We start from the raw sequence: 17,211 nt of genomic DNA on the forward strand, positions 1-17,211 counted from the left end.
TTAAAAGGTGGTGTTTGGTCAAGGGTTGGATTTGATGATCTTGGAGTTCTTTTCCAGCCTTACTGATTCTGTGGGCTAGGCTAGGATAGTAGGTCATGTGGCTTCTTGAGGTTGTCAGGGCAACTTTGGGAAGTTCTGGTTTCATTATTGGTAATGGAAGGGTGAGAGCACCCAGCAAATCATGAGTTACAACACCAGTGCTGCATGTTTTGGAAAAACTTGGAAAAGTAAAAGCTTTGATACTTTTGTACCCATGCCACTGGTAGATGTAAGGCATTTTTCAAAAATTAAGTCTCCTGCTTAGTACAGAACATTAACCTTCAAAATGTAACTTATTGGCAGTAATAATAGAGTTTAAAAAGAAAAATGAGTGCCTGTGCTCTGTTTTTCCTGCTCTCCTTTGTAGTTCAGATTTCTGTTTCTCTAGGCAAGGACAGAAGGCAGAGGGGCCAGCATGACCTACTGTGGGAAAATGCAGCACTCAGGACATAATGACCTACTTTGCTGTATCTCATTGAGCATCCACCAGATGACCATCAGTAACTGACTGAGGTAGAGGCAGAGTGGCCTTTTTTCTGGTTTTGTTTGGAAGATGTTACAACCATTGCCTCCATCCTTTTCTCTCACCACACTCCTTCAGATGTAAGAAAACTCTGTTCTGAATGAGACTGCAGGAGTGCACAAGAGCTGGGATAATTTTAGGGGTATCTTAAAATGCTCAGATGGATTTCCATCTTAAGGGGTGGATGAAGAGGAAGCTGGCTTTAGTTCTTGTTTGAGATCTTGCACCTTCATTCCCAGGTAAGAAATTTTAAGTATCAGAACATCTAGGCAGCACCTAAACACCTCAGAGATTTTATATGGCTTTTTTTACAAATAAGAAATCTCTGTTTCTTCACAACCTCAAAGTCTTTTTCATGCATGCTTTACCCCTTCAGCCTATGCTTTTCCCATTCTCTTCTTTTTCAGCTTCTGCATCTTCACATTTTCATCTTCATCTCAACACAGCTCTTTGCATTCAGGCCATCTCCAATTGCATTCCCTATTTCTCTCCTGGTCCTCTAATGCAAAAAGGAATATTTCTGACATGCATGTGGTTACACAGTCAAGAATTTAATTGTTGGCACTGCCATCCAATGACTTCATTCTTGTCTGAATGGGGAAAGTGACCTCTGAAGGGGATCTGGAGGCCCCCTGGTTGCTTAGATCACTATTTGCTCCCTGTTATCTTGTTTGGAGTGCTGCCAGCCACTCCTGTGCAGGGAGATTTGCAAGCTGCCTACAAGCTCTTGTGAAGACCTTGTCTGAATGGGAATGATGTGGGAGTCCTTGTTGATGATACAGCTGCATGGATGGAGCTGTTTTGCCTCTTCATTTATCATTATCATTATAATTTCATTATCATTACCTTATCATTTTTGGCTTAATTAAAATGTAAGTCCCTGGACCTAGAGGATCAGCACAGGAACTGAACAGACATTTCCAAGATGAATCTTACATAGCTGGAAAGCAAAGTTCATATGGATTTATGCTTTCTTTTATGCATCAGAAAAAACCCAGGTAATATTCAATGAGTTAAGTGAGGCTGGGTTTAGAGTAGTGCTAAATGCAGCCAAAGACAGAGAAGACATTACAAAACTGCAGAAATAAGGATTTTTGGAACTATTGATAGGTAATTTACAATTAGAGTAATTTTTGTTATGGTAGAACATCCCCAGATAAGCAAAAAAAAAGGGGGAATTACCCCAAGTCCTATGAACTCTGTTTTGTTTAATAAACAGAAGCCAAGCTTTTAAAAGATTTACAGTCATTTTGTACATAAGAGGACTTAATATTTCTGAACAAATCCCAAACCTCTTTTTACCCAATATAAAATCATTTCACATCTGCTCAAAATCCCAGCAGTCTCAGTTTTTATGTGGCAGCAACTTTCTCTAGGAAGGTAGTCCAGCAGAAGAAATTCTGGACCTGCTTCCATCTCTGAAACACATTTTTGTTTCCATTGCTTCTCAAGCCTCAGGGTACTCCTACTTCAAGTCTGAATATTTGTTATGCAGGTTGAAGTCTGCCAGTAACCAAAACCCAGAACTATCAACTCCTGCCCTCCTTTCTTAGCAAAGACATTGATATTATGAGGGCTTTGGTCTTGTGAGACACAACGGGAAAAATCTTGTGAAATGTGTAGAAGGAAAGCTTTTTTTGTTGTTAAAAATAGCATCTGCAATTACTCCATGAGAAGAATAAAAGTGACTTTCTTACAGTGTGGAGGATGCTAAATAAGAGTTTTTAAAATGGTACCTTTTTCTAGGATAATTATGGAAGAAAAACAGCTTTCCATGAATCTAACAGCTGTTTTAAAGGCTCAGCTGGCAGCATAATTTCCTATCTTGCAGAAGATCTAAGTTCAAGATCACACACAAGTTTTTGTCTTCTCAAAAGGCAGCAGGAAGTGAAGGTGGCATAAAGAAAATTACAATCTTACTGCAAAGGCAAACAGAAATCTCTCTGTGACCATGAGCTGAGTTTGTGTTTCCTGTACAAAAGTAGCAAGGAGTTAGAAGCAGATAATACTCCCTAGAATGGCTTAACATCCATAGCTGGATGAGAATTCTCTTTTTCTTTAAATTTACAGTGGCTGCATCTGATGTTCCAGAAAATGATGGATCAGTACAGTCCTATAAATCCCAAACACATATGTAGTATATCTTTTCAGAAATAACTTACAAACCAGCCTTCCAGAGGAGAAGAAGTCTGCAATAATGACAGCACACTGTCAGTGCAATAAAGAGGAATTCATTATTCAGACTGCAGGGGTTGACAATGGCCAGAGGGCAAAAGCATAAAATAAGAAAAAAGAGTCAATGCTCAAATGTCAAAAACTCCCTGCCACAATTGGAAGAAAATAGAAATGTGTTCAAAATGTATTTCCTCTGTATAGGAATGATGGCGATGATGATAATAATAACATTTTTCTGAGTATGATAAATATTGCTGAGGGTGAAGCATTATATGATATCATCTGTGTATAAATAAACTATCCCTTTCCAGTGTTCATTGCCATAAAATTAAAAGAAACCTTTGCATTCTAGAAAGTGGCAGCAAAAGAAAGAGTTAAATATTTAGAATGGTTGCCTTGCCTTTGTGAGTAATCCTTGTTGACAGTTTTTAAGCTACTGTTCCATTCTAGAATGAAATCTGATTGTTGTAATTATTTCTTTTATTACCTAAAGAGGATAATACCTACTCGCAAGTGCAACTACTTCAGTATGAAATTTTGCAGGCATAAACTGCACCCTCAAACAAGATCTCAATCCCAAAAAGGAACAAAAGCCCAGTTGTTTTTTTTGGAATTATTTAGTTCTAAACAAACTACCCTTGCAGTCTGTTTTTTATTTTTAGTTCCGCCTTCTTTGCTGTTTGTAAGAAGGAAGGATTCTTGTTTTGTATTTTTCTTCCCCTGACATTTCCCATATGAATTTACAATCCTCTGATGGCTTGTATGAAGAGGATTAGAAACATGTCATCACTAATTGCAGATGAGGATTTAAAGAAGGGCTGGGCAGGAGAAGCACAAAGATGAGATTGCCTGGCCTGTCTTGATTAGGCTGTGGATGCTTTCTGCCAGCCTCTGCTGCTCCAGGAAGTTAGCCTTTCTCCCACATTTGTCTTCACCTTATGGCAAGGGAAAATTGTTGGTTGTTGAATAGGATGAAAGACTGATTTCTTTACTGTTCCTAAAGACCCATTTCTGACTACATAAACTTAGTTGGCTCATAATGCACAAGGGAGTGTGAAGTTGCAAAGAGGAATTACTTTTAACTCAAAAAAAAAAGGCAGATTACACTTGTGGAATTGTTTCTTTCTCCTCAACAGATTTTTTGCTGTTTGTATTAAACTGTAAATTGAGTCACTGTATCCTTACATACACCACACAAGTGTGGAAGTAGCAGTGGCTAAGCAAGCCCTCACCATCTGTGAGCATTCCCACTTCTTAATGTCAAACAGCTACCAGTTTGGCTAATAAGGTTAAGGAATTACATAACTTCAGTGGAATTACAACAGAATTATGTCAGTGAGTGTTCCCCTCTCTTTTGCTTCAGGATGAATCAATTATGAAACATAAATCCAAGTAATGGATACAATATTTATAACCATTTAGGCTCCCAGGCATTGATTAACCATGACCGAGAGAACTTTTTCTTGTGGAAATGTATGTTGTATCATAAAGAACCTGTAAGTTCCCATATAGGGCTGTGAACTACTTGGAAGGACATTTTACTCTAGCCTTAGAATTCTTTGAAAGGTTGAAGTCTGAGGAGATAGGACACAATAAGTAAGGCCAAATAGTCAGATTTGCTTTATGCTCTTCTGTATGGATCATTCCTCAGTGAGTCACATAAGTAAAGGAAATTTAATGAAAATGCCCCTTCATGTACTGTAAAGAACAATTCTACATTCTTCAGGCCTTGCAATAAGGTCAGAAGTGACTCAAGAGTTCAAAAAAGTGGTAAAGCTGAACTAGAGTGATATGAATTACCTTCAGACTTCTAATGGAAACCACAGAGTTTTGTCACAATTTTCAGGACTTGTCTGTCAAACCTTGACAGATCAGGAAACTGAAAAGGATGATTTCTGGATTAAGACTGAAAATAAAGCCTGAACTCCACTTTCAAGGAGAAAGTATGTTTATTTTAATTAATAAAGAAATATGCAGTAAAACTACCTCCTCTGCCAACAAAGTTATAACCACAATTCCACATCTCTGTCTGTCTCTCCCATGACAAATTTTGGGCTCTCATTTTGGTGATAAAAATGTCTTTTTCAAAGTCATCTGGAGAACACTCTGTGACTTAAGGAAATAATGAAACGCCACAGACTTAGAATTAAAGGCAAATAACATTTTAGCTATATTAATAGACTTGTTGATGTAACCTGCTGGTTCTTGGTCATCTAAGTTTATGATGTACACCAGTATCTTTCTGCAAAAGCTCTGTTGCTAAAATGAGTTCATTTTCTTGTCATTTAATCACTCAATCAGAGCACTTCTAGTGAAGAAAAATAGGGATTAACAGGCAGAGGACTAAGTATGGAATTAAAATAATGTGTATGTTGTTTCTGGACTGGTGTAACAGACTGTGTCTTTCACAGACAAATGTTAAACATATCAAAAGGTCATATCTCTAGAGCAGGCAGCCCTTCAGTCCTGTGTAACATTCTAGCAAAGTTGTTCAAACTTTCCTGAAATAGTCATTCTCTTTTAAAATATAGTTACTGGTGATGCAAGACTTAAAAGAGACAAAGTTCTTGGAAAATAAAAGGGAATCTTGCCATAAGCTTTATCAGTGGCTTGGCAACCCTTGGAGACAGACAATTTTGGTGTTGGTTCATCTTTACTCTCAGAGTATGGGGTTCTGGACACCATGCTGGCTTACAGAAACATGTTAAGGCTGTTTAACTCCTTTCTTCCTGATGCAGGTGCTGCTGCTGGAAGAATTTTAGGGGAAGAGTTCCAGTTGTGAAACACAGAAATGGTGATGGATACAGCAGGGGGCCACTAAATGTACTTGATTATATTTTTCTTCCAGAGAAGGCCTGTAGGCCTAACATAAATGTTTATATTATCCTTCACTGCTGCTTTCAATTAAATTCAATTTAAGAATCTCAACTTCTATACAATATTTTCAAAACTGGCTGGTGTTTGTGAGGCCCTGATGAATGCAGCTCCAAAGGATGCTGCTGCCAGAGGTACCTTTTGAAACAGATGTGTTTAATGGTGATGTACAGTCAAAGAATTGCTCTCCATTCTGCTAAATTACATTTTGTTTCAGCACTCCAATCTTTAAGCCATATCGAAAAGCTGGATCTGTTTAGGAAAATTCACTGGCAGCCTGGCTGAGATTACATCTCAAGCACATCATTTTAATATGTAGTTATAAATCACTTCTTTCTGCATGTAGAGTGTTTTCTGTTGATGTATTTGAGAACATTGTAGAGAGGTTTGTAATTAAATGAGGAAAAAATGGGACTTCTTTTATGAAGAAATCAATTTTTAATACCATAGAAATATGGGAATTTTGAAAATGCTGTGCACTCTTTATTTTGGCTTTCTACCTGAAAGTTGCTCAAAAGTAATTGCATTTCTATTTAAAAGACAGTGGAGGGAGAAATAGCCAGCTTTGTTTTACATTTGGGATAAAAACTTTATCAACTAGAGAGACCACAGATTTAGGTAAAGATGTTTAGATTTCTCTAAAATATTTTCATAAAAAAAGCTCTCCAAAATCTTTTGCTGAATCGTGTACTAAACTGTATCTTTCTATCCATTAAAAGTGTCCACACTTCACAGTAGGGTTTAGTTTAAAAATTATGTGCTAGGGCTCGAAAATCACACAGTTCAGTTTCTAGTACCAAATGTAGAAAATGCCCTTCTCTTCCTTGTCGTTTTCCAGCCCAGGGTGGCCAGTTTAGCATTCTGCCTATTTTTGATTAAAGGTGAGGTACCACTATGATCCAGCACGGTAATAACTGTATTCCAGTGTAAGTCACAGACCATTGCTGCTATTATTTATTCTGAGACAAAAGCATTCATTCACCCCTCTCCAACTACAGGCTGCAAATTCTTAATGGCTCAACTTTAGCTGTGAGTGAAAACACTTTATTTTTCATTTGCTACAGTTGCTGAGATAGTTGCAATATCTGTTGTCCATTCTCTGTGGAAAGATTTGAAATTTGCCAGTGCTCTCTTTCACTATGGATCAGAAACCAGATAAGTTTTCAATGATAAGAATGGTCAATTGCACCTCATCCAGTTTCTCCAGGCTTAAATAAATGTGCACATTTATCAGATCACTATCTCTTACAGAATTTTTTTTTCCTTTGTGGACTTGGTGGTGGTATCTGTGCACATTTGAGCCTATATTGGCAAATTCCAAGAAAAAATGGATGATAGAGTGAGGAATTTATTAACTATATTTCCTTGTGAAAAAGGTTTACTAGGTTTACTTCGTTTTGTACAAAACCAGAGGCTAATATGGAGCAGAAGTCTTCACATAAGCAAAAACCCCAAAATTGTCTCCAGCCCCACAACTTTTTCTCCTAGAACTGTTTAATGTGGGAAAAACCTGAGTGCACAAAGCCACTCCATCGTGAGCTAGTGAGTCACTGCCTTCAATCTGCACCTCTTTGGTTCAGGCTGACGTATTTGCAGCTAAACTTTTTAGGCTTGCCAGTTCTCTGGAGAAGATGTATATTACAGAAAAGCTGGGAATTTTCAAGATACAGCTCATCAATTCACCATGTATAGCACTTCTGAGAAACCAAGCATCTAACAATAGGGAAAGGGAAGGGAGAGGAGGAGATACGGATCTGAGGACAAGACCTGCAGAAGTGCTTTCAGCTTGTTAGAAACTTTTAGGACCTAAAGCTTCGTAGTATTTAAATACCTGCCTTGAAGAAGCTGTAGGTAGCAACAATGGATGAAAGTGCTTTTTTAAAGAAGTGAGTAAATCTTTTCCTTTCTTAATGGAAAAATCCACACAATCTGTCAAGAAGTGGTAGATGTTCCTCAAAGCAGACAAATACCAACGGCAGGACATATCCTGCCTGTCCTACTAATGAATAGGACATTCAGTAGAATCCTAGAATGGCTTGGGTTCCTCAAAGATCATTGAGTTCCAACCCCCCTGCCAGGGGCAAGGACGGAGAATAAGCAAGGAGAGGTCAGAGAAGGACAAGAGGCTGGAATGAGGTGTGCAGTGGAGGGGATGAAGGTAGGCAAAGCTACTGTAACTAACCATACTTGAAACTGGCTCTTTCACTCAGTTCCAGCAAACAGAAAGCAATTTTTTCATTGTCCTCAGCATCCTTTTACATTGCAAATTATAGGAATGTACAGGTAGTTCAAAATATTAATGTTTTAAAATGGAAAAATGGTATTGATTTTAAGTACACAGTGTTCATGCAGAAGATTAGATAATCAGTTTTATATTGAAAATATTGAAATGCACACAGAGCATTTTTTTGGGGAGTAATAGAATATTTTCTTTTATATTCTTGTGAAATTAATTCTTTATATTGGGCTTGCTCCACCATAAATTTTCCACTATTGTTTATGGGCAGTTCAAGAATTTGAAACCAAGATTTGATGCTGCAAAAATAAAAGCCGTGAGGTAATGGAAAAATGTGCAGAACATCTCAGAGTTTCATATTCAGATTCCATCAGAGAAAAAAATATCTTTAAGAAAGCTGGATGTATAGTGAAAAGGCAGATAAATGTTTTATCTCATTATTTTCCTGTCCTAAACCTCAGGCTCATATCCTCCCCCCTTGGCTTCTGAAGACAGAACTGCTTACTTTTCAATCATGAGTAATGCTTCCCTTTCTTAAAAACCCTTCTTCCACCTCTTAAAATAGATTGCAATGTTGGAGCAAGGTACAACCTCAGCCAGAAATGGTGAGGTCTAACCAAATGTCTCATTATCCTGACTGGAGAGTTAAGGCAGAGCTGCAAGCTCAGCTAGCCGGGAGGAAAATAGTCTTAAAATATCAAATCCTCTAAGCGAGGAGATTGAAACAGGAAAGATTCCAGGGTTTTTAGAGAGACCCTGTTGTTTGAAGCCTCTCTTAGCCAATGTAGCACTTGTCAAGACTGGAACACCTGGCTGTGTGTTTACAGAGATGTGCAAGCTGATAGTCTTGTATCTCACCTCATGTGATGCAAAGGAGGTCTGGCACTTGCCCCAGGGTGGCTCCTGTGGAGATTGTGACTGCCTCAAAACTGTTCCTAGCAACTGCTGCCATCTCCATCTCTGGCAGCATCTGATCTGCTTGTGGGGACTGGAACACGAAGTAGGCTTGGAAAACTGCACTGATGGCTGCTCTTCTTTGCCTGGGAAGGAGTGACCTGAGCCAAGATTCTCTTCTGCCCTACTCAGCTTGTTCTCAAGCTACTTTGCAGGGCAAGAGACGCAGGAAAGAGGGCACAGCAATGGAACAGTGCTGGGCAGGAAAGGGGGATTTTGCTAGCCCTCAGCTTAACCATAACCTTCAGCGACTGGAGGATTCCACAGAAGAAAAGTCTGGATGAGCAATGTTGGAGATAAGGCAAATGGCTTATAACTAGCCATGGTCTGCATGGGTGTGGTTAATGCTGGTATGAGGTTTATGATTTGTGCTCAAAGAGCCTAGGCAATTAGATTTACTCCTAAATACCACAGGACCCATGTGGCTCATTGAGCAGATAGGATTTCTGCTGTGGGAAAGGTCTCTGCAGTGACTGATGTCTGGTTTAGTAGTGGGGATGGTAACAGCTGAGACAGAACGTGCTCAAGGTGTGCCAGTGGTGGAGCCACAATTGAAATCTTTGATCCCAAGGATGAGAGTCTGGTCTGGCCAAGATTTGAGAAGGGGAGTCAGAGGGAAGGATAGTGGTAGAACAGAGAGGAAGGTCACATTTGCTGCTCTGGCTGTTTTAGGGGAAATAGGAGGGAGGAGAGTGGCTCTCTGCACTTCTGAGGCAGCCAAATGGAATATGTGGGGCTCCAGCACTGGCAGATTTGAGCATATGATTTTTAATGCCTATATAGTGAATGCCTATAGCTGATGCTGATCTGAAGACTAAGATTTACTGCTGGTTGGTGCAGGACCTTGAGGACTTCTGCTGACAAAACCCACCAGCATATGGATGCTTTTGAAAGAGGAAGGTGTTGCTGAACTCTGGTGAAGGATGCATTTCAGGAAAAGATTACATTTAAGGAGTTTGCCAATGTGAATTCAATAATTATGTTTATTTTTCCCTCCTAACATATTTGCTTGGCAGGTTAAGGGAAGGATTGATGATAAAACACAGCAGGTGGCTCCACATCTGCCAAGAAGATGGAGGAGTGTAGGTACAAGCAGGGTGAATGATGGGTGGTGACAGTAGGAGTGGAGTTTCAAGGGAGGCTGCTCAGAGTGAGGAGAACAAACATAAGTGGAAGAAGGAAAGGGGAGGGAGAAAGCGTGAGGGAAGAGGCAAAAGCCAAAGGCAATTTCCAAAGGCTTCTCTCTTCATCCCTGCCCTCCTCATCTTTTGGGTACACTCTGACTTTTACTCATGCCCTCTCAAAAACTGAAGGAAAAACTGAAAGCTACAGCTCTCCTTTATGTTCACACTAAATGATCTGATGCTTGATTAAGTGACCTGGCCAATTTCAGCATCCAGAGATCAGTGCAGCTTTTTCACCTCTTTTTCTCCTGCTTGTTAGCAGAAAACAGGACACAGCTGGTTTTTTTTTAAGGGTACTTCTGAGCATTTGGAGTAAATATTTTTATATTGTGCGTCTTAAAATTTCTGGATATTAGTCCTTATTATTCACAAGCACAGGAATAGCATGTTAAAAAATCATCAGCTACTGTAGATCATGAAGAAAATGCATAACAGGGTATTATATGTATCTATATCTATGTATATATTTGCATAGGAGTGAAGGAGTGAGACACCAAGAGTCTCCAGATCTCAATAAAAGGGTTGAATAAAAGGAGAAGCAGGATTCTGACTGTGAGGGTGACATCATATTGTAACCTGAAAACTAATTAAGGAAAGAACCAAATTTAAATAACATTTGGATGCAACAGCAGGAAATACAAGGAACAGGTGTTTAACAAGATTTCTTTTGACTGTTTAAGCTCTTTGCTAATGCCAAAAAGCCCAAACTCTCTTAGACTTCAGCTTTACCTCGTGTCAGTATTTGTCCTTTTGGCTATTTCATGACTCAGAGCATTTATTCTGCTGTTAGTTTGTCTCTAGGGATCTGGGTCTCTGCCATTATGTGTTTTTGATCTCCTTTGCATGTGTTGTTTTCTCTTCAGGGAGCAGTGGGATTACATGGCTGCAAATAAGGCCCAGAACTTGTGACTCTGCTCTGTGGGTTCACAACAGCATCTGCAGGAGAGATTGCCTCACAAAACTGGGTAGGATTTGTTTCCTAACACCTAGAAACCAGGGAAGGCTTTTCTCTGTGATCACTATAAAATACAAAAGCATAAATAAATGTTTTGCAGTGTTTCAGGTATTGGTATAGTCTGGAGGGATATCAGTGAAGAGAGTAGGTCTCTGACACCCTGCTGAGTGACTGGGATTACATAATACTCAAGTTGCTTTACATCTCTTAAGAAGCTCCTTGTTTAAATGACCTTCTAGCAACGAACTCTTTCTCTCTTTTGTATTGATTTCACACTGTTTCTTGGATTTAGAAAACGAAAATAATCTCAGGTGATACCTGCTTTAACAGTCACCTTTTAATTGTGTGTTTACTTCCATCATGATTTGAAAAAGTTTCCTCCTGAATTTCTTTTGTTCCGTGTTTGAAGTGAAGAAATTGTTAGAAGAGTATCTCTGTAAAAGCATGCTTTCTTTAGGACGGGGTTTCAACAACTTTAGACAAGAGACAGAGACAGTATTGGATATCAGATTCTGCCTGCATGAAATCCCACCCCCACTCTCCTCCTACACATTTAGACCTCTACATGGCAGGGACATGCCTCTCAAACTCTTTAGGCTCGTTTTCAGAAATTGTTTCCATTAGCTGCTGCTTCTTTTTGTTATTTTTCCCTTTCATCTTCCTCACTACTTTCCACCCAGCATGCAGTCCAACCTGCTGGCTGATGTTCTTCCAAATTAGAGGGTTTGACACTAGAATCTTCTACAAATAAACTGATCTATCTTTTCACCCCATTCCTCCAGTATATGTATATATGAGAACTGTCTGTCTCCTGAAACTTGCTCTCCTGTCCCTGACCTCTCTCTCCACAGAAGGGCTGGACCCCCTGTCAGGATGCTGAGGGCATCAGCACCCTGTGTCACCTCTTGCTTCGAGGGGCTTGGCTGCCCTGGCTCAGGGCTGTGACATTTGTTGTCAGCTCTTTGTTGCTTACTGGATGTTATCTCCAAGGTTGATGGTGGCTCAAATTCCCCTACCAAAGATCTTCTTTAATCACCTTCCCTATTGTTATCATCAGTTATGATCTGTAGGTTTTCTGGTTTCATTTCCAGTTTTCCTCCATTTTTTTTGTTTTCCCCTGATAACAAGTGCACCAAGGACACACTTGCAGCGTGCAGGGACCACCCTGAACTCCAGGATGGGACTGTTAGAAGGGGAAAGAACATTTCTGACCTGAAAAACCTATCAATAGATGTACCTAGCTCACAACTTCCCACAGATTCCCTAGCTTGAACGTATTTTTCAATCTTGAATTTAAAAGTCATCAGCAACACTTGGAAACAGGAGACCCATTGTGCAACATGGTCCAAATTCTTGCAGTGTCATGTCTGAAATCAGTGTTTCAGGCTCCCTTTCTAAACTCCTGGGAAGCAGGAAAAGAGCCAGGTTGAGTGCAGGATGCAAGGGACTGCCAGTGTGGATGCTGATAGAAGGGTGGACTTGAGTGCTTAGACAGGATTCAACCCATTAAGCAGACAGATGCTCTAATATTTCTCACCCTAGAGAGTTGCTTCCTATACAATACTTCATCTTTTATGATCTTAATTAATACTAATTGGCAGATGATTGCCTCTAAAAGTACTATTCTATGGAGAAATCTAATCTCTGATATTACAGTGAATGATATTTGGGAGAAATCATAAAGTACTACAGCCTTATGTAAATGATTAAATAGATTGTCTTTCTCTGTTTTGATTTGTATCTGTTTATATTGTTTTCCCTGATAGTTTATATTGCAACTCCCACACCTGGGGAGTTCCATCATGTTTATTAAACCATAATATGTGGCTAGAGGAGATCACACTGTTGAAAACTGTAATGAACACCCATTATTAAATAAGGGATATATTTGTTTTCTTTTTTTTTTCCTTCTCTGCTTGCTTTCAGTCAGCATACTAATTCTGCTTTTATGTAGAATTTGCTCCTCCATTTATATGGTAGGGTGATTTAATTTTTGAACTATTCCTATTTTGAGAAGGAATCCTCCTGCATACATCCCCAAGATCCTCTCTCAGCAAAGACTGTGATTACAGAAAAGTAAAAGAAGAGATCTTAGATCTTAGTAAACAAGATCAGAGGATGAATTAATATTTAAAGCTGGCTGTGACACTGAACTTGCAATTCACTTATTATTTTTGGCAGCAGCGTGTCCAAACTGCCAAGACCATTCTTGGAAATCACAGCTGTGATGTCTATAATAGCTGAACTACAGGAAAGCTGCAGTTAGGTCATACTGCCTTGTCACTGCACATGAATAGTGCAAGTGATAATAGTTACCATTACTGCCTACTCATTTTGCAGCATGTTTTGTTCAGTTAAAACAATTCCAATTATTAACAGCATGATAAAATTGTCTGCTGAATGCATTCCCTGCTGCTCTACATGGTTGACTCAGGTAAGGAATGTGGTGGGTGCAGATCAGCCCCAGCTGAATCCAACTGGGCCCTGTGGGCAAGGGCAGAAAAAGGTCATGGAGTGGGCTGGGAGGGAGGTCAGGGGACTGGCTGGGGCCAGGTGGGTTTTGGAGGCCACCTGGGGAAGGAGAAGTTTCAAAGTAGAGTTAGAGAGAGTCCGAGGTCAGTCAGCCATCGATGGAAGGGCAGAAGCTTGCTGAGCTCTCTGTGCAGTGAGTAACTTTAATGCATTTCCATAAGTAGGAAAAAGTCTCAGGAGTTTATTGTCAGCCAGAGCTGCTGGTCAAGGGGGAGGTGTTAAAACTGCTGAGCTGGAAGGGTATTAGGAAATTGATGTCTATTACTGTGTTTTAGCAACCTAATTCTCAGAGTAAGTTATATAGGGCATGCTGCCAATTATTTTCAAACAGAGCTTAAACAGTGCTCCTGGCCTGAGGTAAATACTATCAACTTCAGAAGAGCTCAACTGCTGTTTCAGAGCACTTACATAAACATACATTCCACATCTACAATTATTTGTTTTACAGGATTAAATTTCTTTTAGATGCTATTAATGGTTTGGAAACCTGTGCCAGCCTCCTGCATGCACAGGCTGTTTGACCACAGGTGTCTGATTTAGAAGGGCTGCAAAACATCTACTTTGCATGTTTGCAAGCAGTCCAGGAGCAAATTGCTTGATAATGCTGTTACCAAGACAGGCCATATGTGGTAAAATGGCAGAAGCTGTGGACAAACAAAATATTGTAAAAGACTAAGTACTTGCAATAGTAGGTTACATGATACAAGAATTGTCCAGAGCTCCAAAAGATTTTCTCTCTTGTTAAAGGTAGTGAACTGTTTTATTTTATTTTATTTATTTTTGCTTTTCTCAGCTGCTGCTGAAATGGTTTGGCTTAGCCTGAGGGAAGTGCAGGGGAATTGCTGCCCCTAGACCTGGGAATTGAATTTTGGCAGGGAAGCTGGCACGTGCTACTCACAGCCTGTTTTGAGCTGCAGCCAGTCAATGGGGCCAAACTTGAGGCAGTAAAGCTGAATGCTGAAAGACACTCTAGACTTAATCTCACGGGATTTGGGGTAGGAGGATAAAAAATTGGGAAAATAAATGATGTGTCAAAGGTGGAAAGAACTTTCTTGCTCTTGGCAGGTAAACAAAAGAAATTCTGATGCAGAGGCTCAATACAGTATAAGTGTAATTTTTTTTTTTTAAATAGTAATTGTTTTGGCTGCAACAACCACTCAACCACTCAAGAACTTGTAGTACAGACTTGTTTTTCAGTCTGCAGCAATTCTTAGGTTTATAAATCCCTGCATAATGTGATTGAACCATGTTTTAAAAGAGTGAGAGTTCTTCATCCCAACTGCTTTGTCTGGAAGATTGATCCAGAGTTTCATGCTGATAAGCATTAAAGCAATTATTTTCTTGCCCAGTTTCCAGTTCTATCTGATGCATTACGAGTTTTAGTATGAATTTTTAGTGATGCCTTTGAAATAGATCTTATTTTACTGTTTGCCCCCTCTCAACTTTGTCATGACAAAACTGTCCAAGCTCTTGTAACTTTTCCATTCCTTTAATAATTTTTCTGTTCTTTGTCTGTAACCATTCTAACTTACATTACTTTTTTCAGAATGTGAATTACCAGAAAAATATTCCAAATAGTATTTCAGTGAAATCTTTAAAAACAGTATTTTTCTCTTCCAAAATTATCTTGCCTAAAGCATTTTCTGATGTCATTAACTTCTTCCACACCTGCATCACACCGACAACTCAAAGCCAAGTGCTGATTGACCAGTGCAACCTGACTTTCCTCCTTTTAGCCATTTCTTTGACATAATCTCTATGGAAATAGTATGAATTCTTGTTATTGATCCCTAATCAAATAGTGATTAGGGATCAAATTCCATTTCCTAAACTATAAAATATCTTCCCTTTTTTTCTTTTTTTTTTTTTTTTTTTTTTTTTTTTTTTTTTTTGGAGAATGTGTTATTGTCTCTTGGCATGGAAACCTGAGAGCTCCAGTCATGTTGGGCAGCATTCTGCAAGGTCATATTTAAGGATAAAAGCATAAATCTCATTCATTGATTAACTAAAACCTCCAAACTTTCCTGAGACTCATATAAAACCGAAAATGTGGCCCATGCAGGTTGGTGATCATGGTTACAACAGCAAGAGAAACCCTGACAAGGATTTGGTTGCCAAATCCACTCTTTTGGATTAAAGTAATAATAAAAGCCAATACTAACATAATTAAGTTGGACACAATACTCAGACTTACAAGCTTTTAGGCATTTCATATGTGCAAGAGCCAAAACAAACAAGAATTTGAATATAACAGAAATACATAAAGTGAAGAGATTCTGACTGTATAAACAATTTTATCCCTGATTTTTCTTTAGGGTAGATGTTTTCAAAAACAAACTCAGTGTTAAAAACACCACTCCAAGCTGCTATGCTAGAGGATGATCTGGAAGTTTTTCCTATAGCTTTGTAGAGAAATGTTGCAGACCTTGCTCTGATCTCCTGTCTATAACCAGACTATTTATCAGGTAATATTTAGTTACGGGGAAGAAGCAGGTAAATGTACAAATGGCACAATCAAACAAAATGCATTTAATTGCAAAAATTTGAAGTTATTCACAATGTGGACTAAAAGCCAAAAAGCCACTGTTCTATTCCCTAATAGTGACAGATTACAAAAAATTACATTCCATGACTCCCACAAGTTTACATCTGATATGCTTGTAGGGACTAAACACAAGTCACTCCTTGGAGATTATTGAGCTGTGAGGATGCTGAAAAGAATGTGGAATGGAGGAGGCATGGGAAGATGGAGGGAGGAGCAGATGATGTTCTTCTCTCCCTGACGAGACACATAAAAGCTGAACAGCCCCATTCTACACCAACATGTTTTCAATACCTACATATTTTCAAAATGCATTAGGAAAGGATTGTTACTATTTCTGATGTGTGTCGCCAAAGCACAGCTTGTCAAGGAAAGAAGAGATTCAAACAGCCTGAAGATAGAAGAGTGTTCAAATCACAACTTTGTGCTCCTTCAGAAGCTTTGTGCATCTATTCTCCTTGATAATTCTTGTAGTTAAAGGCACTAATACTCCAAAATCTTATCTTTGCAGTGTCCAAAGACAATGTTTGCAAAGTATTTTGATGGCTGAAAATAGCACCAACTAAACAATATTTTTGCCACTGGAGCATGTGCACTCAGATGCATTGATAATAGAAGGAGGTGGGCAGCTCTCTGTACTAGACAAACAGAGCCTTGTGAAAAAAAAGTTGATCTGAAAATGTAAGAGTTTTACCAGAGCTTTACAAATTCAAATGCATGAAAAGCTAGAGAATTAATTGCTGCATAGAAAATTAATAACTCAAGTGCTGAAATCAAATGCTTATAGTGATCAAGGATGGTTTGGTGTGTCAAGAATTTCTTGTAGGAGTTATTGAAGGAGTAATGTAAGTAAAGACAATTTGGGCAATAATAAGGAAGCTAAGCAATCAAGAAATGAGATCCAACAATTATCAAATGTCAGAAATTTATTTAAAAGCCACAGTAGTGGCAATATCATCTTGAAGGGTGTCATATATCCATCTCAGTCGATGAACAACTAATTAATCTTGTAATGCTAGAAGCTAAAACAATCCCAGACAGTAGCATGGGTGAGGTATCTTTACATCTGGAAGAGAATATGTGGTGAAATTAAAAGTTTTTCTCATCAGCCAGACATCCTTTATGCTCAGTGTAGTGTTCTTCTCTCATATTATGCTTCCTTGCAATGAACTTTTTGGCTTGATTATTTTTATAATA

At 38.9% G+C, this 17,211-nt stretch overlaps 1 protein-coding gene and 1 long non-coding RNA gene across 5 annotated transcripts in view; one reads left to right on the plus strand and one right to left on the minus strand.

Moving 5' to 3' along the window:
* The window catches only part of HTR1F (5-hydroxytryptamine receptor 1F), a 102,877-nt gene that overhangs the window by 55,013 nt on the left and 30,653 nt on the right, over positions 1 to 17,211 (minus strand). The window lies entirely within an intron of this gene.
* The window catches only part of LOC137468686 (uncharacterized), a 57,182-nt gene that overhangs the window by 11,256 nt on the left and 28,715 nt on the right, over positions 1 to 17,211 (plus strand). For 2 of the 3 annotated variants that reach the window (XR_010996108.1, XR_010996106.1), the window contains exons 3-6: positions 428 to 552; positions 970 to 1,560; positions 4,160 to 4,233; positions 5,476 to 5,560. This is a non-coding gene — a long non-coding RNA (uncharacterized lncRNA). The remainder of the gene's footprint in view (positions 1 to 427; positions 553 to 969; positions 1,561 to 4,159; positions 4,234 to 5,475; positions 5,561 to 17,211) is intronic. The other variant, XR_010996107.1, reaches the window with a different exon arrangement.

Source organism: Anomalospiza imberbis, chromosome 2 (assembly GCF_031753505.1).
Source record: "Anomalospiza imberbis isolate Cuckoo-Finch-1a 21T00152 chromosome 2, ASM3175350v1, whole genome shotgun sequence".
In the NCBI taxonomy this organism is placed as follows: domain Eukaryota; kingdom Metazoa; phylum Chordata; class Aves; order Passeriformes; family Viduidae; genus Anomalospiza; species Anomalospiza imberbis.